Source organism: Oncorhynchus gorbuscha, unplaced genomic scaffold (assembly GCF_021184085.1).
Source record: "Oncorhynchus gorbuscha isolate QuinsamMale2020 ecotype Even-year unplaced genomic scaffold, OgorEven_v1.0 Un_scaffold_2391, whole genome shotgun sequence".
Lineage (NCBI taxonomy): Eukaryota > Metazoa > Chordata > Actinopteri > Salmoniformes > Salmonidae > Oncorhynchus > Oncorhynchus gorbuscha.
This window is the reverse complement of record NW_025746916.1, coordinates 1-22,500: the sequence shown is the minus strand read 5'-3', so window position 1 is coordinate 22,500 and position 22,500 is coordinate 1. Positions and strand designations below refer to the sequence as shown.

General features: G+C 50.5%; 1 pseudogene; it reads right to left on the bottom strand.

The window, feature by feature from the left end:
• LOC124025727 overlaps positions 1-10,576 on the bottom strand; it is a 62,708-nt pseudogene extending 52,132 nt beyond the window's left edge.
• Positions 10,577-22,500: the final 11,924 nt, after the last annotated feature.

Sequence of the window (22,500 nt, the reverse complement as noted above, 5' to 3'; positions counted from 1 at the left end):
GAGAGAGGAACCCACAGTGACCTCACAGGCCAGGTCTACTAGGAGAGAGAGAGAGAGGGGAACCCACAGTGACCTCACACAGGCCAGGTCTACTAGGAGAGAGAGAGAGGGGAACCCACAGTGACCTCACACAGGCCAGGTCTACTAGGAGAGAGAAAGGGGAACCCACAGTGACCTCACACAGGCCAGGTCTACTAGGAGGTCTACTAGGAGAGGGAGAGAGGAACCCACAGTGACCTGTGTGTTTACTGTGTAGAGACTGGAACAGTGTGTGTTTACTGTGTAGAGACTGGAACAGTGTGTGTTTACTGTGTAGAGACTGGAACAGTGTGTGTTTACTGTGTAGAGACTGGAACAGTGTGTGTTTACTGTGTAGAGACTGGAACAGTGTGTGTTTACTGTGTAGAGACTGGAACAGTGTGTGTTTACTGTGTAGAGACTGGAACAGTGTGTGTTTACTGTGTAGAGACTGGAACAGTGTGTGTTTACTGTGTAGAGACTGGAACAGTGTGTGTTTACTGTGTAGAGACTGGAACAGTGTGTGTTTACTGTGTAGAGACTGGAACAGTGTGTGTTTACGGTGTAGAGACTGGAACAGTGTGTGTTTACGGTGTAGAGACTGGAACAGTGTGTGTTTACGGTGTAGAGACTGGAACAGCGTGTGTTTACTGTGTAGAGACTGGAACAGCGTGTGTTTACTGTGTAGAGACTGGAACAGCGTGTGTTTACTGTGTAGAGACTGGAACAGTGTGTTTACTGTGTAGAGACTGGAACAGTGTGTGTTTACTGTGTAGAGACTGGAACAGTGTGTGTTTACTGTGTAGAGACTGGAACAGTGTGTGTTTACGGTGTAGAGACTGGAACAGTGTGTGTTTACGGTGTAGAGACTGGAACAGTGTGTGTTTACGGTGTAGAGACTGGAACAGTGTGTGTTTACTGTGTAGAGACTGGAACAGTGTGTGTTTACGGTGTAGAGACTGGAACAGTGTGTGTTTACGGTGTAGAGACTGGAACAGTGTGTGTTTACGGTGTAGAGACTGGAACAGTGTGTGTTTACGGTGTAGAGACTGGAACAGTGTGTGTTTACGGTGTAGAGACTGGAACAGTGTGTGTTTACGGTGTAGAGACTGGAACAGTGTGTGTTTACGGTGTAGAGACTGGAACAGTGTGTGTTTACGGTGTAGAGACTGGAACAGTGTGTGTTTACGGTGTAGAGACTGGAACAGTGTGTGTTTACGGTGTAGAGACTGGAACAGTGTGTGTTTACGGTGTAGAGACTGGAACAGTGTGTGTTTACGGTGTAGAGACTGGAACAGTGTGTGTTTACTGTGTAGAGACTGGAACAGCGTGTGTTTACTGTCTAGAGACTGGAACAGCGTGTGTTTACTGTGTAGAGACTGGAACAGCGTGTGTTTACGGTGTAGAGACTGGAACAGTGTGTGTTTACGGTGTAGAGACTGGAACAGTGTGTGTTTACTGTGTAGAGACTGGAACAGTGTGTGTTTACTGTGTAGAGACTGGAACAGTGTGTGTTTACTGTGTAGAGACTGGAACAGTGTGTGTTCACTGTGTAGAGACTGGAACAGTGTGTGTTTACGGTGTAGAGACTGGAACAGTGTGTGTTTACGGTGTAGAGACTGGAACAGTGTGTGTTTACGGTGTAGAGACTGGAACAGTGTGTGTTTACTGTGTAGAGACTGGAACAGTGTGTGTTTACTGTGTAGAGACTGGAACAGTGTGTGTTTACTGTGTTTCCCCCGAAGACCAAGAACGTTTAAAACATTGTTTTTAGCTTGTGTTGTCTGATTTTGATCAGAAACTCAAGACAATGGACAGTTTTCCACTGCGATTCAGCGCCACGTCGGTCTGCCTGGTATCCTGCGTCAGTGGCTGGGAAACATTCTCCATCTAACAGTAGTCGATTACGTTCGGACATAAACATTCCCCTTCAGAGAGTCAACACATGACCCGTGTGTACGTCACCTTCTCTCGCTCTACCACCCGGTGTGTACTTGGTCAGGGGAGAACCTGATCCTAGAACAGCCCTTACTCCGATGCTTAAAAGGAGAAAGAAAATGGCACCTGGTCTGACGTCTGTGACCATTACAGTCGGTCAAATGTGAATTGGGCGACACACGGTAAACAGAAGTGACTGTCTCTTTAAATTCCACACAGCCAGTTAGGAGCCAGAGAGGTGCTGACATCATCAGTGATGACATCAGACTGGGGTTAGACCAATGGAAAGAGGAAACAAAGGGGCTTCATCTCAGATCATTGATGAGGTGAAACCATAGTTACCACAGTGTATGTAACTATACCTACTTTGATAAGGGGGGCTTCATCTCAGATCATTGATGAGGTAAAACCATATTGTTACCAGTGTATGTAACTATACCTACTTTGATAAGGGGGGCTTAATCTCAGATCATTGATGAGGTAAAACCATATTGTTACCACAGTGTATGTAACTATACCTACTTTGATAAGGGGGGCTTCATCTCAGATCATTGAGGAGGTAAAACCATATTGTTACCAGTGTATGTAACTATACCTACTTTGATAAGGGGGGCTTCATCTCAGATCATTGATGAGGTAAAACCATATTGTTACCAGTGTATGTATCTATACCTACTTTGATAAGGGGGGCTTCATCTCAGATCATTGATGAGGTAAAACCATATTGTTACCACAGTGTATGTAACTATACCTACTTTGATAAGGGGGGCTTCATCTCAGATCATTGATGAGGTAAAACCATATTGTTACCAGTGTATGTAACTATACCTACTTTGATAAGGGGGGCTTCATCTCAGATCATTGATGAGGTGAAACCATATTGTTACCAGTGTATGTAACTATACCTACTTTGATAGGGGGGGGGGCTTCATCTCAGATCATTGATGAGGTAAAACCATATTGTTACCAGTGTATGTAACTATACCTACTTTGATAAGGGGGGTTTGGTGAATGAAACCCCTGAAAACAAAATGAATGGATTGACTAAAATTCTCTTAAAACTTTTACCATGATATGTCCCTAAAATAAATAACAGCATATTTATTCAATTCATTTAAAGTAAATATTATCAGGCTTTTCAATAAAACCAAATCGTAGTGGCATTACATATAAAACAGTCTGTGTGTTCTCTGAGCCAACTGGCCTATGAAATCAGCACAGGCATTTCACACATATCACATTAACATGTAGCCCTCATTTAATCCTCATCAGCACAGGCATTTCACACATATCACATTAACATGTAGCCCTCATTGAATCCTCATCAGCACAGGCATTTCACACATATCACATTAACATGTAGCCCTCATTGAATCCTCATCAGCACAGGCATTTCACACATATCACATTAACATGTAGCCCTCATTGAATCCTCATCAGCACAGGCATTTCACACATATCACATTAACATGTAGCCCTCATTTAATCCTCATCAGCACAGGCATTTCACACATATCACATTAACATGTAGCCCTCATTGAATCCTCATCAGCACAGGCATTTCACACATATCACATTAACATGTAGCCCTCATTGAATCCTCATCAGCACAGGCATTTCACACATATCACATTAACATGTAGCCCTCATTTAATCCTCATCAGCACAGGCATTTCACACATATCACATTAACATGTAGCCCTCATTTAATCCTCAGCCTTTTTCCTCTTAACGTAAAATCAGGTTCCTTAAAACAGGTCTTCAAATCTGACTAAAACTGCAAAACAATTTGATAAAATCCCAACGGAAACACTTCCTATAGCTGGCACAACGACCGGAATTAAAAACGAAAGAAAACAATGTTAATTAAAATGAAATGGTTTCCTCGGTAACCTCCGGCAGCTAGCAGGGGATAAAGGATAGCATTTAGTCCAATCAGCATCTAAGGAAACGTTTTAAAACACGGACCGTGAACTGCAATCATTCTCTATGGGACTGAGACGACTTCAAAGTTAAAGATTCTTTACCAGAGTATTTCAGGTCAAATCGCTGAAACAACATTAAAATTCCCTAAACACTTTATTTGGTAATTCAAATAGCCTCCAGATTTAGGTCCAACCACAAGACAACTTTAGGAGAAAAGTGACGCCGTTCCATCATTAAAAGACATAAAAAAAGATTGGCTCAGGAAAATAGTATTTTAAATAGCAATATTTAATAACTGGGACCGGAACCCTCAGCCTATACGGGCGGGACCGGAACCCTCAGCCTATACGGGCCGGGACCGGAACCCTCAGCCTATACGGGCCGGGACCGGAACCCTCAGCCTATACGGGCCGGGACCCTCAGCCTATACGGGCCGGGACCCTCAGCCTATACGGGCCGGGACCCCCTCAGCCTATACGGGCCGGGACCCTCAGCCTATACGGGCCGGGACCGGAACCCTCAGCCTATACGGGCCGGGGCCGGGACCCTCAGCCTATACGGGCCGGGACCCTCAGCCTATACGGGCCGGGACCCTCAGCCTATACGGGCCGGGACCCTCAGCCTATACGGGCCGGGACCCTCAGCCTATACGGGCCGGGACCCTCAGCCTATACGGGCCGGGACCCTCAGCCTATACGGGCCGGGACCCTCAGCCTATACGGGCCGGGACCGGAACCCTCAGACTATACGGGCCGGGACCGAAACCTCAGAGCCACACTATACAGGCCAGGACTGCTCAGATAAGCTACAGACCGGTGTGTGTCTCCATGTGGGCTTCCCTATAGCTGTAGCGTTGTTCTTTATTGATGACAGATCCTCGTTCTCCTACTCCAGTCAAAACACAGTGTGATTGAACGGCCTGTCAAAACAACAAGCTCTGCGGAGCTCAGATGAAATCACATCATCTGAACATGGTTTAGATGGTTAGACTGGGCTACATGGTCTGCCTCCACAATGGCACCCTGTTCCTTACATTGGGCCCTGATCAAAAGGACTGATCCTCAGACCGAGCCAGGACTGATCCTCAGACCGAGCCAGGACTGATCCTCAGACCGAGCCAGGACTGATCCTCAGACCGAGCCAGGACTGATCCTCAGACCGAGCCAGGACTGATCCTCAGACCGAGCCAGGACTGATCCTCAGACCGAGCCAGGACTGATCCTCAGACCGAGCCAGGACTGATCCTCAGACCGAGCCAGGACTGATCCTCAGACCGAGCCAGGACTGATCCTCAGACCGAGCCAGGACTGATCCTCAGACCGAGCCAGGACTGATCCTCAGACCGAGCCAGGACTGATCCTCAGACCGAGCCAGGACTGATCCTCAGACCGAGCCAGGACTGATTTCTCTCAGGAGGACAGTCAGTAAGCCAGGACTGATCCTGGAGAACTGAGCCAGGACTGACCTTTAATCACATGATTTCCAGGTCTAGAACCCCCCAGACAGTTTCCAGGACAGTCAGAAGTTTCCAGGAAATCCCCCAGACAGTTCCCAGGTCAGTAAAGCCCCCCAGACAGTTCCCAACTGATCCCCAGACAGTTCCCAGGTTTAGATCCCCAGACAGTTCCCAGGTCACTGAACCCCCCTCAGACAGTTCCCAGGTCACACCCTCCCCCAGACAGTTCCCAGGTCAGTAGAACCCCCAGACAGTTCCCAGGTCAGTAGAACCCTCCCCCAGACAGTTCCCAGGTCAGTGAAGCCCCCCCCCCAGACAGTTCCCAGGACTGAGCCCCCCAGACAGTTCCCAGGGTCACTAGCCCCCCCAGACAGTTCCCAGGTCAGTAGAAGCCCCCAGACAGTTCCCAGGTCAGTAGGAACCCCCCCAGACAGTTCCCAGGTCAGTAGAACCCCCCCCCCAGACAGTTTCCCAGGTCAGTAGAACCCCCCCCCCCCCCCCAGACAGTTCCCAGGTCAGTAGAAGCCCCCCAGACAGTTCCCAGGTCAGTAGAACCCCCTCCCCCTGACAGTTCCCAGGTCAGTAGAAGCCCCCCAGACAGTTCCCAGGTCATTAGGAGCCCCCCAGACAGTTCCCAGGTCAGTAGAACCCCCCCCCCAGACAGTTCCCAGGTCAGTAGAAACCCCAGAACCCAGAATATTCCCAGTTCAGTAGAACCCCCCCCCCCAGACAGTTCCCAGGTCAGTAGAACCCCCTCCCCCAGACAGTTCCCAGGTCAGTAGAACCCCCTCCCCCAGACAGTTCCCAGGTCAGTAGAACCCCCTCCCCCAGACAGTTCCCAGGTCAGTAGAACCCCCCCCCCAGACAGTTCCCAGGTCAGTAGAAACCCCCCCCCCAGACAGTTCCCAGGTCACTAGAACCCCCCCCCCAGACAGTTCCCAGGTCAGTAGAAGCCCCCCAGACAGTTCCCAGGTCAGTAGGAGCCCCCCAGACAGTTCCCAGGTCAGTAGAACCCCCCCCCCCAGACAGTTTCCAGGTCAGTAGAACCCCCCCCAGACAGTTCCCAGGTCAGTAGAACCCCTCCCCCAGACAGTTCCCAGGTCAGTAGAACCCCCTCCCCCAGACAGTTCCCAGGTCAGTAGAAGCCCCCAGACAGTTCCCAGGTCAGTAGAAGCCCCCAGACAGTTCCCAGGTCAGTAGAACCCCCCAGACAGTTCCCAGGTCAGTAGAAACCCCAGAACCCAGAATATTCCCAGTTCAGTAGAACCCCCCCCCCAGACAGTTCCCAGGTCAGTAGAACCCCTCCCCCAGACAGTTCCCAGGTCAGTAGAACCCCCTCCCCCAGACAGTTCCCAGGTCAGTAGAACCCCCTCCCCCCAGACAGTTCCCAGGTCAGTAGAAACCACCCCAGACATTCCCAGTTCAGTAGAAACCCCAGAACCCAGAATATTCCCAGGTCAGTAGAACCCCCCCCCCAGACAGTTCCCAGGTCAGTAGAACCCCTCCCCCAGACAGTTCCCAGGTCAGTAGAACCCCTCCCCCAGACAGTTCCCAGGTCAGTAGAAACCACCCCAGACATTCCCAGTTCAGTAGAACCCCCAGAACCCAGAATATTCCCAGTTCAGTAGAAACCCCAGAACCCAGAATATTCCCAGTTCAGTAGAAACCCCCAGAACCCAGAATATTCCCAGTTCAGTAGAAACCCCCAGAACCCAGACAGTTCAACTGAAGGAGAACAACAGAACAGCCGGAAGGATGAAATGTAGGAGAACTACATAAACATGAGGGTGATTGGACAATTAGACAGGAGGATAGGACTGGATGATAGGACAGGCGGCACTGGAACAGGACAGGAGGATAGGACAGGGGGCACTGGGACCTGACAGGGGTAAATAGGGGAGGGTATCTGATCTCACCTGTTTGGCTTTAGACTTGGTGATGGTATCTGACAGGGGTTTCTTCTTCTCCTTCACAGCAGTCTTGGAGAACAGCTCTACGAACTCCTCAAAGTTCACATCAGGCTCCTGTATCTTGTCCCAGACCAGCGACGTGCTCACCTCTCTAGGATGAGGGAAGAGTTAGTGAGGTTGTGACTGTTGGATCTTTACTCAAAGATCCCAGAAATGTTCCAGATTATTTGTGGGTAGCTAGACCTACAAAGCTCTATTCTTCATGGCTATCTGGCTGGCTAACAGTAGTGGCTGGCTAACAGTAGTAGCCAGCCAGCTAGCCCCATCAACAGTAGCCAGCCAGCTAGCCCCATCAACAGTAGCCAGCTAGCCCCATCAACAGTAGCCAGCTAGCCCCATCAACAGTAGCAGCTAGCCCCATCAACAGTAGCAGCTAGCCCCATCAACAGTAGCAGTTAGCCAGCTAGCCCCATCAACAGTAGCAGCTAGCCAGCTAGCCCCATCAACAGTAGCAGCTAGCCCATCAACAGTAGCAGCTAGCCCCATCTAACAGTAGCAGCTAGCCAGTTAGCCCTAACATCAGCAGTTAGCCAGTTAACATAGCCAACAGTAGCAGCTAGCCCCCAGTAGCCATCAACAGTAGCAGCTAGCCAGTTAGCCCTAACAGCCCTAACAGTCAGCTAGCCAGTTATCCCTAACAGTAGCAGCTAGCCAGTTAGCCCTATCAACAGTAGCAGCTAGCCAGTTAGCCCCTAACAGTAGCAGCTAGCCAGTTAGCCCTAACAGTAGCAGCTAGCCAGTTAGCCCTATCAACAGTAGCAGCTAGCCAGTTAGCCCTAACAGTAGCAGCTAGCCAGTTAGCCCTAACAGTAGCAGCTAGCCAGTTATCCCTAACAGTAGCAGCTAGCCAGTTAGCCCTAACAGTAGCAGCTAGCCAGTTAGCCCTAACAGTAGCAGCTAGCCAGTTAGCCCTAACAGTAGCAGCTAGCCAGTTAGCCCTAACAGTAGCAGCTAGCCAGTTAGCCCTAACAGTAGCAGCTAGCCAGTTAGCCCTAACAGTAGCAGCTAGCCAGTTAGCCCTAACAGTAGCAGCTAGCCAGTTATCCCTAACAGTAGCAGTTAGCCATCCCTAACAGTTTTCCATCTTTAATCATAATGAAGTGGGACTAAGACTCTTATGACCTGACCTGATCCTACTGAGACTCTTTATGACCTGATCCTAGATCCTACTGAGACTCTTTATGACCTGATCCTAGACTCCTACCGAGACTGACCTGATCCTAGAGACTACCGAGACTCTTTATGACCTGATCCTAGATCACCACTCCTACTAAGACTATGACCTGATCCTAGATCACCACTCCTACTGAGACTATGACCTGATCCTAGATCACCACTCGTTCTCTAAAGCCTTTGTCAATACAGGTCCAGATGTTTATGTAACTAGCATAGCTGTCATCATATGATAGCTTTTTAGCATAAAGCTTTAGAAACAACTGCTGAAATAAAACAAATGTCTTGTTAAATACATTTAATTGATTGATTACTTTTTGTGTTGAGCTGAGTTGAGCTGTATCCTGGTCCAGTAGAGAGGTTTCATGGGTCTGGGGGGCTCCACCACTCCTTTCCGGGGGGGTTTCTCCTGGGCCATGCCTAGAGCATACAGTCCCATGGGCAACGGAGGGACCAGGGAGCCTAGGGCACATGGTGGAGGAGGGCCACAGCCAGGAGGAGGAGGAGGAGGAGGAGGAGGTCCTCCCATCCCAGGTAATGGTGGAGGGGGTGGGGGAGGGCCCATCCCTATCATCCCAGGTAAGGGAGGGGGTGGAGGTGCCATCCCCATGCCAGGGAGAGGAGGGGGTGGTGGGGGCATCGCACCCCCTGGTAGAGGAGGTGGAGGAGGTGGAGGCACCCCCTGGTAGAGGAGGTGGAGGCATTGCACCCCCTGGTAGAGGAGGTGGGAGGAGCATTGCACCCCCTGGTGGAGGTGGTGGAGGCATTGCACCCCCTGGTAGAGGAGGTGGAGGAGGTGGTGGAGGCATTGCACCCCCTGGTAGAGGAGGTGGAGGAGGTGGTGGAGGCATTGCACCCCCTGGTAGAGGAGGTGGAGGAGGTGGTGGAGGCATTGCACCCCCTGGTAGAGGTGGAGGAGGTGGTGGAGGCATTGCACCCCCTGGTAGAGGTGGTGGTGGAGGAGGAGCCATGGAGTGACCAGGTAAAGGAGGTGGGGGTGGGGGTTTAATGCCACTCGGCTGCTGTTGGCACGTACAGACAAATGCTGGTGCGACCTTGGGGGAGAAGGGTATGGGTAGGGACAGGGCCAGTTCTGGGGGGAGTTTCAGGGGACAGGAGGAAGACGAAGAGGACTCTCCTCCAGCCTTGTTCACAAACAAGGGTGGCATCTGGTCCGGTAAAGGCACTTTAAACTTATAGCTTTCCTCCATAGGTGACGTCTGGACAGACTTGGCCTCCAGACAACTCAGGAGACAGTCAGTCTGTTGGTCTACATGGCAGACCTCCTTCACCATCCTCTCCTCAGTCTGTAGGTCTACATGACAGACCTCCTTCACCATCCTCTCTTCAGTCTGTAGATCTACATGACAGACCTCCTTCACTATCCTCTCTTCAGTCTGTAGGTCTACATGACAGACCTCCTTCACCATCCTCTCCTCAGTCTGTAGGTCTACATGACAGACCTCCCGGTACAGATCCCCCTCCACACCAGCCTCCGGCTCCTTAATGCTAATAATATCTATGTCCAGCAGGGGGTGCTGTTCCTCCAGCTCAGCTATCTTAGTCCGCAGGTCCTCAATGGTCTGTTCTAACTGCTGGATCACATTGACGTGCTCCTCTTTCAGCTTCACTGTTTTCAGCACTGACTCCTCCTGGAGAGACAGAGAGGGGGGGCCAGAGAGTAAGAGGGGGGGGCAGAGAGTAAGAGAGGGGGGGGGGCAGAGAGTAAGAGAGGGGGGGGGCAGAGAGTAAGAGAGGGGGGCAGCAGAGAAGAGAGGGGGGGGCAGAGAGTAAGGGGGGCAGAGAGCAAGAGAGGGGGAGGGGGCAGAGAGTAAGAGAGGGGGGGCAGAGAGTAAGGGGGGCAGAGAGCAAGAGAGGGGGAGGGGGGCAGAGAGTAAGGGGGGGCAGAGAGCAAGAGGAAAACAGTGTTCATATAAACCTGCAATATGTTAACTGTTTTATAACCAGAAGGAGGACAATGTTATATTCAACGTATTCTTGTTAGAGGCAGGGCTTCTTGTAGAGGAGCTAAATGACTTCATATGGGACAAGATGGCAGCTTTCAGAAGGACAATACTTCAACAACAAGAAGCATCTCCAGGAGACACAGATAAGAGATACACATGGGAGAGGTCAGAGTCTGCCAGATACTGGTCCACACACACCAAGACCCTCACTTACAACTGCTATTAAGAGTATTCCACTAAACTAGTACAACTCTTAGTGGATGCTGCCCCCTTGTGGTTAATCAGGTGAAGGAGGCCAGGGCTATTCATGATGCTATTCTCTCCAAAGGGAAAGCCTGTACAGTCCTATAGATAACCTCTCATGTAGGGTTGGATGCTGCCCCCTTGTGGTTAATCAGGTGAAGGAGGCCAGGGCTATTCATGATGCTATTCTCTCCAAAGGGAAAGACTGTACAGTCCTATAGATAACCTCTCATGTAGGGTTGGATGCTTCCCCTTTTGGTTAATCAGGTGAAGGAGGCCAGGGCTATTCATGATGCTATTCTCTCCAAAGGGAAAGACTGTACAGTCCTATAGATAACCTCTCATGTAGGGTTGGATGCTGCCCCCTTGTGGTTAATCAGGTGAAGGAGGAGGAGGGCTATTCATGATGCTATTCTCTCCAAAGGGGAAAGACTGTACAGTCCTATAGATAGGGACCTCTCATGTAGGGTTGGATGATTCCCTACTGATTTAGGAAATCTTACCGGGTACTTTGCAAACCTAGTCTGAGAATAGGGAGACTAGGGAGGATAGGGAGACTAGGGAGGATAGGGAGACTAGGGAGGATAGGGAGGATAGGGAGGATAGGGAGGATAGGGAGGATAGGGAGGATAGGGAGGATAGGGAGGCCTAGGGAGCCTAGGGAGACTAGGGAGACTAGGGAGATAGGGAGGATAGGGAGGATAGGGAGGATAGGGAGGATAGGGAGGATAGGGAGGATAGGGAGGATAGGGAGGATAGGGAGGATAGGGAGGATAGGGAGGATAGGGAGGATAGGGAGGATAGGGAGGATAGGGAGGATAGGGAGACTAGGGAGATAGGGAGACTAGGGAGACTAGGGAGACTAGGGAGACTAGGGAGACTAGGGAGACTAGGGAGACTAGGGAGACTAGGGAGACTAGGGAGACTAGGGAGACTAGGGAGGATAGGGAGACTAGGGAGGATAGGGAGACTAGGGAGACTAGGGAGATAGGGAGGATAGGGAGACTAGGGAGACTAGGGAGGATAGGGAGGATAGGGAGGATAGGGAGGATAGGGAGGATAGGGAGACTAGGTGGACTAGGATGACTGACCTGAAGTTGGCGGACTTCTTCCCTCTGATGTCTCTTCAGCCCCAAGATGGCTGCCTGGTGTTCTGTAGGGAGACAGGATACTTCTATATTATTACAACCAGAATACAACCACAACCATGCACGGTCAACTAGACCAGACCACTTTCTACTGGTATTAATCACTACCAGAATACAACAATGCAGTCAACTAGACCAGACAACATGCTACTGGTATTAATCACTACCAGAATACAACCATGCACGGTCAACTAGACCAGACCACTTTCTACTGGTTCTAATCACTACCAGATAGGGACGGTCAACTAGACAGACCACTTTCTACTGGTTCTAATCACTACCAGAATATAACCATGGGTCAACTAGACCAGACCACTTTCTACTGGTTCTAATCACTACCAGAATACAACCACAACCATGCACGGTCAACTAGACCAGACCACTTTCTACTGGTTCTAATCACTACCAGAATATAACCATGCACGGTCAACTAGACCAGACCACTTTCTACTGGTTCTAATCACTACCAGAATACAACCACAACCATGCACGGTCAACTAGACCAGACCACTTTCTACTGGTTCTAATCACTACCAGAATACAACCACAACCATGCACGGTCAACTAGACCAGACCACTTTCTACTGGTTCTAATCACTACCAGAATACAACCACAACCATGCACGGTCAACTAGACCAGACCACTTTCTACTGGTTCTAATCACTACCAGAATACAACCACAACCATGCACGGTCAACTAGACCAGACCACTTTCTACTGGTTCTAATCACTACCAGAATACAACCACAACCATGCACGGTCAACTAGACCAGACCACTTTCTACTGGTTCTAATCACTACCAGAATACAACCACAACCATGCACGGTCAACTAGACCAGACCACTTTCTACTGGTTCTAATCACTACCAGAATACAACCACAACCATGCACGGTCAACTAGACCAGACCACTTTCTACTGGTTCTAATCACTACCAGAATACAACCATGCACGGTCAACTAGACCAGACCACTTTCTACTGGTTCTAATCACTACCAGAATATAACCATGACGGTCAACTAGACCAGACCACTTTCTACTGGTTCTAATCACTACCAGAATACAACCACAACCATGCACGGTCAACTAGACCAGACCACTTTCTACTGGTTCTAATCACTACCAGAATACAACCACAACCATGCACGGTCAACTAGACCAGACCACTTTCTACTGGTTCTAATCACTACCAGAATACAACCACAACCATGCACGGTCAACTAGACCAGACCACTTTCTACTGGTTCTAATCACTACCAGAATACAACCACAACCATGCACGGTCAACTAGACCAGACCACTTTCTACTGGTTCTAATCACTACCAGAATACAACCACAACCATGCACGGTCAACTAGACCAGACCACTTTCTACTGGTTCTAATCACTACCAGAATACAACCACAACCATGCACGGTCAACTAGACCAGACCACTTTCTACTGGTTCTAATCACTACCAGAATACAACCACAACCATGCACGGTCAACTAGACCAGACCACTTTCTACTGGTTCTAATCACTACCAGAATACAACCACAACCATGCACGGTCAACTAGACCAGACCACTTTCTACTGGTTCTAATCACTACCAGAATACAACCACAACCATGCACGGTCAACTAGACCAGACCACTTTCTACTGGTTCTAATCACTACCAGAATACAACCACAACCATGCACGGTCAACTAGACCAGACCACTTTCTACTGGTTCTAATCACTACCAGAATACAACCATGCACGGTCAACTAGACCAGACCACTTTCTACTGGTTCTAATCACTACCAGAATATAACCATGCACGGTCAACTAGACCAGACCACTTTCTACTGGTTCTAATCACTACCAGAATACAACCACAACCATGCACGGTCAACTAGACCAGACCACTTTCTACTGGTTCTAATCACTACCAGAATACAACCACAACCATGCACGGTCAACTAGACCAGACCACTTTCTACTGGTTCTAATCACTACCAGAATACAACCACAACCATGCACGGTCAACTAGACCAGACCACTTTCTACTGGTTCTAATCACTACCAGAATACAACCACAACCATGCACGGTCAACTAGACCAGACCACTTTCTACTGGTTCTAATCACTACCAGATCAACTAGACCAGACCACTTTCTACTGGTTCTAATCACTACCAGAATACAACCATGCACGGTCAACTAGACCAGACCACTTTCTACTGGTTCTAATCACTACCAGAATACAACCACAACCATGCAGTCAACTAGACCAGACCACTTTCTACTGGTTCTAATCACTACCAGAATACAACCACAACCATGCACGGTCAACTAGACCAGACCACTTTCTACTGGTTCTAATCACTACCAGAATACAACCACAACCATGCACGGTCAACTAGACCAGACCACTTTCTACTGGTTCTAATCACTACCAGAATACAACCACAACCATGCACGGTCAACTAGACCAGACCACTTTCTACTGGTTCTAATCACTACCAGAATATAACCACAACCATGCACGGTCAACTAGACCAGACCACTTTCTACTGGTTCTAATCACTACCAGAATACAACCACAACCATGCACGGTCAACTAGACCAGACCACTTTCTACTGGTTCTAATCACTACCAGAATACAACCACAACCATGCACGGTCAACTAGACCAGACCACTTTCTACTGGTTCTAATCACTACCAGAATACAACCACAACCATGCACGGTCAACTAGACCAGACCACTTTCTACTGGTTCTAATCACTACCAGAATACAACCACAACCATGCACGGTCAACTAGACCAGACCACTTTCTACTGGTTCTAATCACTACCAGAATACAACCACAACCATGCACGGTCAACTAGACCAGACCACTTTCTACTGGTTCTAATCACTACCAGAATACAACCACAACCATGCACGGTCAACTAGACCAGACCACTTTCTACTGGTTCTAATCACTACCAGAATACAACCACAACCATGCACGGTCAACTAGACCAGACCACTTTCTACTGGTTCTAATCACTACCAGAATACAACCACAACCATGCACGGTCAACTAGACCAGACCACTTTCTACTGGTTCTAATCACTACCAGAATACAACCACAACCATGCACGGTCAACTAGACCAGACCACTTTCTACTGGTTCTAATCACTACCAGAATACAACCACAACCATGCAGTCAACTAGACCAGACCACTTTCTACTGGTTCTAATCACTACCAGAATACAACCACAACCATGCACGGTCAACTAGACCAGACCACTTTCTACTGGTTCTAATCACTACCAGAATATAACCACAACCATGCACGGTCAACTAGACCAGACCACTTTCTACTGGTTCTAATCACTACCAGAATACAACCACAACCATGCACGGTCAACTAGACCAGACCACTTTCTACTGGTTCTAATCACTACCAGAATACAACCACAACCATGCACGGTCAACTAGACCAGACCACTTTCTACTGGTTCTAATCACTACCAGAATACAACCACAACCATGCACGGTCAACTAGACCAGACCACTTTCTACTGGTTCTAATCACTACCAGAATACAACCACAACCATGCACGGTCAACTAGACCAGACCACTTTCTACTGGTTCTAATCACTACCAGAATACAACCACAACCATGGGTCAACTAGACCAGACCACTTTCTACTGGTTCTAATCACTACCAGAATACAACCAGGGGGACCAGACCACTTTCTACTGGTTCTAATCACTACCAGAATACAACCACAACCATGCACGGTCAACTAGACCAGACCACTTTCTACTGGTTCTAATCACTACCAGAATACAACCACAACCATGCACGGTCAACTAGACCAGACCACTTTCTACTGGTTCTAATCACTACCAGAATACAACCACAACCATGCACGGTCAACTAGACCAGACCACTTTCTACTGGTTCTAATCACTACCAGAATACAACCACAACCATGCACGGTCAACTAGACCAGACCACTTTCTACTGGTTCTAATCACTACCAGAATACAACCACAACCATGCACGGTCAACTAGACCACATGCTACTGGATGATATGTGATACAATGATTACTTCAATTCACAATCCGTCCAATCATGCTGTTTCTTAGAATGAAATGAAAATGGCCATTTAATGTGAACATCAACAGTTGTCTAAAGACTCATTATCAAACCAATAGTTAGGGGGAAAGCAACAATACATCTAGCAGCCTGTTTTCTTTTAGGTGTTAGACTCTTATCAAACCAATAGTTAGGGGGAAAGCAACAATACATCTAGCAGCCTGTTTTCTTTTAGGTGTTAGACTCAGCAGCAAGGACAGGATGTATGTCAGGGGGACGCGACAGGATGTTTGTGAGGGGGGGACAGGGTGTTTGTCGGGGGGACGCGACAGGGTGTTTGTCGGGGGGACGCGACAGGGTGTTTGTCGGGGGGACGCGACAGGGTGTTTGTCGGGGGGACGCGACAGGGTGTTTGTCGGGGGGACGCGACAGGGTGTTTGTCGGGGGGACGCGACAGGTGTTTGTTTGTCAGGGGGACGGACAGGATGTTTGTCAGGGGGACGCGACAGGTGTTTGTTTGCGACAGGGGTATGTCGGGGGGGGGGGGATGTTTGTCAGGGGGACGCGACAGGATGTTTGTCAGGGGGACGCGACAGGGATGTTTGTCAGGGGGACGCGACAGGGTGTTTGTCAGGGGGACGCGACAGGGTGTTTGTCAGGGGGACGCGACAGGGTGTTTGTCAGGGGGACGACAGGGTGTTTGTCAGGGGGGACGCGACAGGGTGTTTGTCAGGGGGACGCGACAGGATGTTTGTCAGGGGGGACGCGACAGGGTGTTTGTCAGGGGGACGCGACAGGATGTTTGTCAGGGGGGACGACAGGATGTTTGCCAGGGGGACGCGACAGGATGTTTGCCAGGGGGACGCGACAGGATGTTTGCCAGGGGGACGACAGGATGTTTGCCAGGGGGACGCGACAGGATGTTTGTCAGGGGGGACAGGATGTTTGCCAGGGGACACAGGATGTTTGTCAGGGGGGGACAGGATGTTTGTCAGGGGGACGGACAGGATGTTTGCCAGGGGGACGCGACAGGATGTTTGTCAGGGGGACGCGACAGGATGTTTGCCAGGGGGGGACAGGATGTTTGTCAGGGGGACGCGACAGGATGTTTGTCAGGGGGGGACAGGATGTTTGTCAGGGGGGGACAGGATGTTTGCCAGGGGGGGGACAGGATGTTTGTCAGGGGGGGGACAGGATGTTTGCCAGGGGGGACAGGATGTTTGTCAGGGGGACGCGACAGGATGTTTGTCAGGGGGGCGACAGGATGTTTGTCAGGGGGGGACAGGATGTTTGTCAGGGGGACGCGACAGGATGTTTGTCAGGGGGGACAGGATGTTTGTCAGGGGGGACAGGATGTTTGTCAGGGGGGCGACAGGATGTTTGTCAGGGGGGGGACAGGATGTTTGTCAGGGGGGGACAGGATGTTTGTCAGGGGGACGCGACAGGATGTTTGTCAGGGGGACGCGACAGGATGTTTGTCAGGGGGACGCGACAGGATGTTTGTCAGGGGGGACGGACAGGATGTTTGTCAGGGGGGGACGCGACAGGATGTTTGTCAGGGGGGGACAGGATGTTTGTCAGGGGGACGGGACAGGATGTTTGTCAGGGGGACAGGATGTTTGTCAGGGGGGACAGGATGTTTGTCAGGGGGGACAGGATGTTTGTCAGGGGGGGACAGGATGTTTGTCAGGGGGGGACAGGATGTTTGTCAGGGGGACAGGATGTTTGTCAGGGGGACGCGACAGGATGTTTGTCAGGGGGACGCGACAGGATGTTTGTCAGGGGGGACAGGATGTTTGTCAGGGACGCGACAGGATGTTTGTCAGGGGGGGACAGGATGTTTGTCAGGGGGGACAGGATGTTTGTCAGGGGGGGGACAGGATGTTTGTCAGGGGAGGGATGTTTGTCAGGGGGAGGATGTTTGTCAGGGGGACAGGATGTTTGTCAGGGGGGACAGGATGTTTGTCAGGGGGACAGGATGTTTGTCAGGGGGGGACAGGATGTTTGTCAGGGGGACAGGATGTTTGTCAGGGGGACAGGATGTTTGTCAGGGGGGGACAGGATGTTTGTCAATAGCCATTTTTAGAGCATGCTTCTAACACTGACTCAGGGTTCGAGGGGACCACCCATACGTAGAATGTATGGACACATGACTGTAAGACAGCACTTTGGGAGCGTCTGCTAAATGAAAGTTAAATGATGTTTGTCAGGGGGACAGGATGTTTGTCACATTCACAATGGATGTTTTCAGGGACAGATGTTTGGGGGGACAGGATGTTTGTCAGGGGGGGAAGGATGTTTGTCAGGGGGATCCAGGATGTTTGTCAGGGGGACAGGATGTTTGTCAGGGGGGACAGGATGTTTGTCAGGGGGGACAGGATGTTTGTCAGGGGGACAGGATGTTTGTCAGGGGGACAGGATGTTTGTCAGGGGGGACAGGATGTTTGTCAGGGGGACAGGATGTTTGTCAGGGGGGGGGCAGGATGTTTGTCCGGGGGGCAGGATGTTTGTCAGGGGGGCAGGATGTTTGTATAGGGGAGGGCAGGATGTTTGCTAAGGGGGGCAGGATGTTTGTCCGCAGGATGTTTGTCAGGGGGGGCAGGATGTTTGTCAGGGGGGGGACAGGATGTTTGTCAGGGGGGCAGGATGTTTGTCTAGGGGGGACAGGATGTTTGTCAGGGGACCCCAGGATGTTTGCTCAGGGGGGCAGGATGTTTGTCAGGGGGACAGGATGTTTGTCCGGGGGGACAGAGAGGGGAAAGCTGTGCTCAGAATATCAATCCATTTTTGCCTGCCTAAGCACTGACTCATTGTTGCTATGCAACCTTGGCCCTTTCAATAGCATGTGGGACTACAGACAGACAGACAGCACATCCGAGCAAGGCTAAAAAGAAAGTTAAATGACCATGCAGAAACACATTCACAATGTAACTTACCCTCGCCCTCTAAAGGTATCAGAGCAGGAAAGAAGAGATCCAGATTAGAAACAAGTCTTTCCTTAAATCTACACTGTTGGGTTAAATTAACGCTGGTCAAATGTATCAAGGCACAGAGGCAACGTCCTCTTAAAACCACTGGTATAAAGCAGGAAGCTCAACCCCGACCCCTCCGCCCAGAACAAAAGCCGAGGCTACGACCCCTCCGCCCTGGCTAAGGGACGAGGCTACGACCCCTCCGCCCTGGCTAAGGGACGAGGCTACGACCCCTCCGCCCTGGCTAAGGGACGAGGCTACGACCCCTCCGCCCTGGCTAAGGGACGAGGACGACCCCTCCGCCCTGGCTAAGGGACGAGGCTACGACCCCTCCGCCCTGGCTAAGGGACGAGGCTACGACCCCTCCGCCCTGGCTAAGGGACGAGGCTACGACCCCTCCGCCCTGGCTAAGGGACGAGGCTACGACCCCTCCGCCCTGGCTAAGGGACGAGGCTACGACCCCTCCGCCCTGGCTAAGGGACGAGGCTACGACCCCTCCGCCCTGGCTAAGGGACGAGGCTACGACCCCTCCGCCCTGGCTAAGGGACGAGGCTACGACCCCTCCGCCCTGGCTAAGGGACGAGGCTACGACCCCTCCGCCCTGGCTAAGGGACGAGGCTACGACCCCTCCGCCCTGGCTAAGGGACGAGGCTACGACCCCTCCGCCCTGGCTAAGGGACGAGGCTACGACCCCTCCGCCCTGGCTAAGGGACGAGGCTACGACCCCTCCGCCCTGGCTAAGGGACGAGGCTACGACCCCTCCGCCCTGGCTAAGGGACGAGGCTACGACCCCTCCGCCCTGGCTAAGGGACGAGGCTACGACCCCTCCGCCCTGGCTAAGGGACGAGGCTACGACCCCTCCGCCCTGGCTAAGGGACGAGGCTACGACCCCTCCGCCCTGGCTAAGGGACGAGGCTACGACCCCTCCGCCCTGGCTAAGGGACGAGGCTACGACCCCTCCGCCCTGGCTAAGGGACGAGGCTACGACCCTCCGCCCTGGCTAAGGGACGAGGCTACGACCCCTCCGCCCTGGCTAAGGGACGAGGCTACGACCCCTCCGCCCTGGCTAAGGGACGAGGCTACGACCCCTCCGCCCTGGCTAAGGGACGAGGCTACGACCCCTCCGCCCTGGCTAAGGGACGAGGCTACGACCCCTCCGCCCTGGCTAAGGGACGAGGCTACGACCCCTCCGCCCTGGCTAAGGGACGAGGCTACGACCCCTCCGCCCTGGCTAAGGGACGAGGCTACGACCCCTCCGCCCTGGCTAAGGGACGAGGCTACGACCCCTCCGCCCTGGCTAAGGGACGAGGCTACGACCCCTCCGCCCTGGCTAAGGGACGAGGCTACGACCCCTCCGCCCTGGCTAAGGGACGAGGCTCCTCCCCCCTCCGCCCTGGCTAAGGGACGAGGCTACGACCCCTCCGCCCTGGCTAATGGACGAGGCTACGGGCTCTCCGCCCTGGCTAAGGGACGAGGCTACGGGCTCCCCGCCCTGGCTAAGGGACGAGGCTACGGGCTCCCCGCCCTGGCTAAGGGACGAGGCTACGGGCTCCCCGCCCTGGCTAAGGGACGAGGCTACGGGCTCTCCACCCTGGCTAAGGGACGAGGCTACGAGCTCTCCACCCTGGCTAAGGGACGAGGCTACGAGCTCTCCACCATGGCTAAGGAAGTTAATGTTTCTAGACTCCATCTGCAAAATCAGCGCTAGTGAGAGTTAAAGGAGAAAACAAGTACAACAGTCTGAAGTTCGTAACTGTTTTGATGAGGGCACCTTCCCACCTTGGTAGAACGTGTAACAATGTGTAATGAGACCTGGTCTGTTACAGTAGTTAGCCGTTTCAGGTCTAGTCTCTACAGTATAATACTATCTATATGGATGTGGTGAGGGCCCCTACCCTCCTCGGTGTACATGAGACCTGGTCTGTTACAGTAGTTAGCTGTTTCAGATCTAGTCTCTACAGTATAATAGTATCTATATGGATGTGGTGAGGGCCCCTACCCTCCTCGGTGTACATGAGGCCTGGTCTATCTTCTCCCACAGGTCTGGGTGGGGGCCACAGGGTCTTCAGGTGCCCAGGGAGGGGGGCCCGGCCCTCAAAGTGTTCCCTGGAGTGGGGGGGCTGGCTGACCGCTGCCCACGTGTACAGCTGGTCTTGCTGGGGGAGAGAGGGAGATAATATGGCATACATGAGAATAGCATAAGGGGACAACAGAGGACAAAAGAGATATTATGCTGTTAGGGGACAACAGAGGACAAAAGAGGAGATATTATGCTGTTAGGGGACAACAGAGGACAAAAGAGGAGATATTATGCTGTTAGGGGACAACAGAGGACAAAAGAGGAGATATTATGCTGTTAGGGGACAATAGAACAGTGGTTTCTCCTTTTGTCGTTTAGTACGGTACCCTGCATCACCACTTCATTGCTCCAGAACACCACAAGGGGGAGTTAGACCACTGATTATGCTTTTGGGTCCTACTATGTCTCTAACTGACAATGAATGGGCGACATAAACTGAAATAGAAACTGATAATTGTGCACGACTTCAGTATTACTTACTAAAACTGTTGTTACACTAAGGTTTATATTATTTCATTTGTTAGGATCATTTATCTTACTGTAGTAGTGGTAGTGGTAGTGGTAGTGGTAGTTACAGTAGTAGTTACAGTAGTAGTAGTAGTTACAGTAGTAGTAGTAGTTACAGTAGTAGTAGTAGTTACAGTAGTAGTAGTAGTTACAGTAGTAGTAGTAGTAGTAGTAGTAGTAGTGTAGGCCACACCCGACCGGTCACGTTGTACAGCACCTGAGTGACGCAACAGTCCAAGACTATGCATTTCTCCCTCTAAAAAATAATAAATAATTCTAAATAACAAACAGGCTTTTTTAATAAATTAGTAACAATGTCTCACCCCATGTTTAAGAATGGCCTTTTTCTTGCTGATTTGTAAACGATCTCCAAAATATTTAAGGGGCATTGCACTAATAAAAAGCAACGTTCCCGTTCTTAGTGTCAGTCTGCAGGTTCAAACTAAAACAATGTAACTAATGGTTTATGCTTTATGCTTTCATTAATACAAATAATAAAAACACTTTCAAAATGCTGATCTTTATTTAGTTATTGATCCATAATGAATTACTATGGGAATAAATATCACTGAATTACAGAACTATCCTCCAATCCTCTACATGTAATTATTCGCGGAGAGTCACGTCATATTTTTCGATATACTGTAGGAGATATGAGTCTCACTAGTGTTGAGTCAAGTGCTGTTAAAAGTGGGATAGGTAATTTAAAGAGAATATTGAAGTTAGAAGCAAAAGCCTACAACTATTTTAGCACTGTTTCACACTGCTCTGAGACAAGCATGAGGACTGGTTTTCATAAATGAATAAGATTGTTATTTGAACGTAATCTCGGTTTGGGTATTGGTTGGACTAGAATTAGAAAATTAGGGTGTATAAATGTTATGCTCTTAGCGTAACTTATTTTACTACGCAAGTCAACAAATTCTAATTTACAAGGACAGTCTACTCCTTCCTCCCTGTTGGGGACTTGAACCCCAGTCTCCCGCGTGCCCTGCCAGCACATTGGGATTCTTTAGGTAAATAGCCCAGTACTG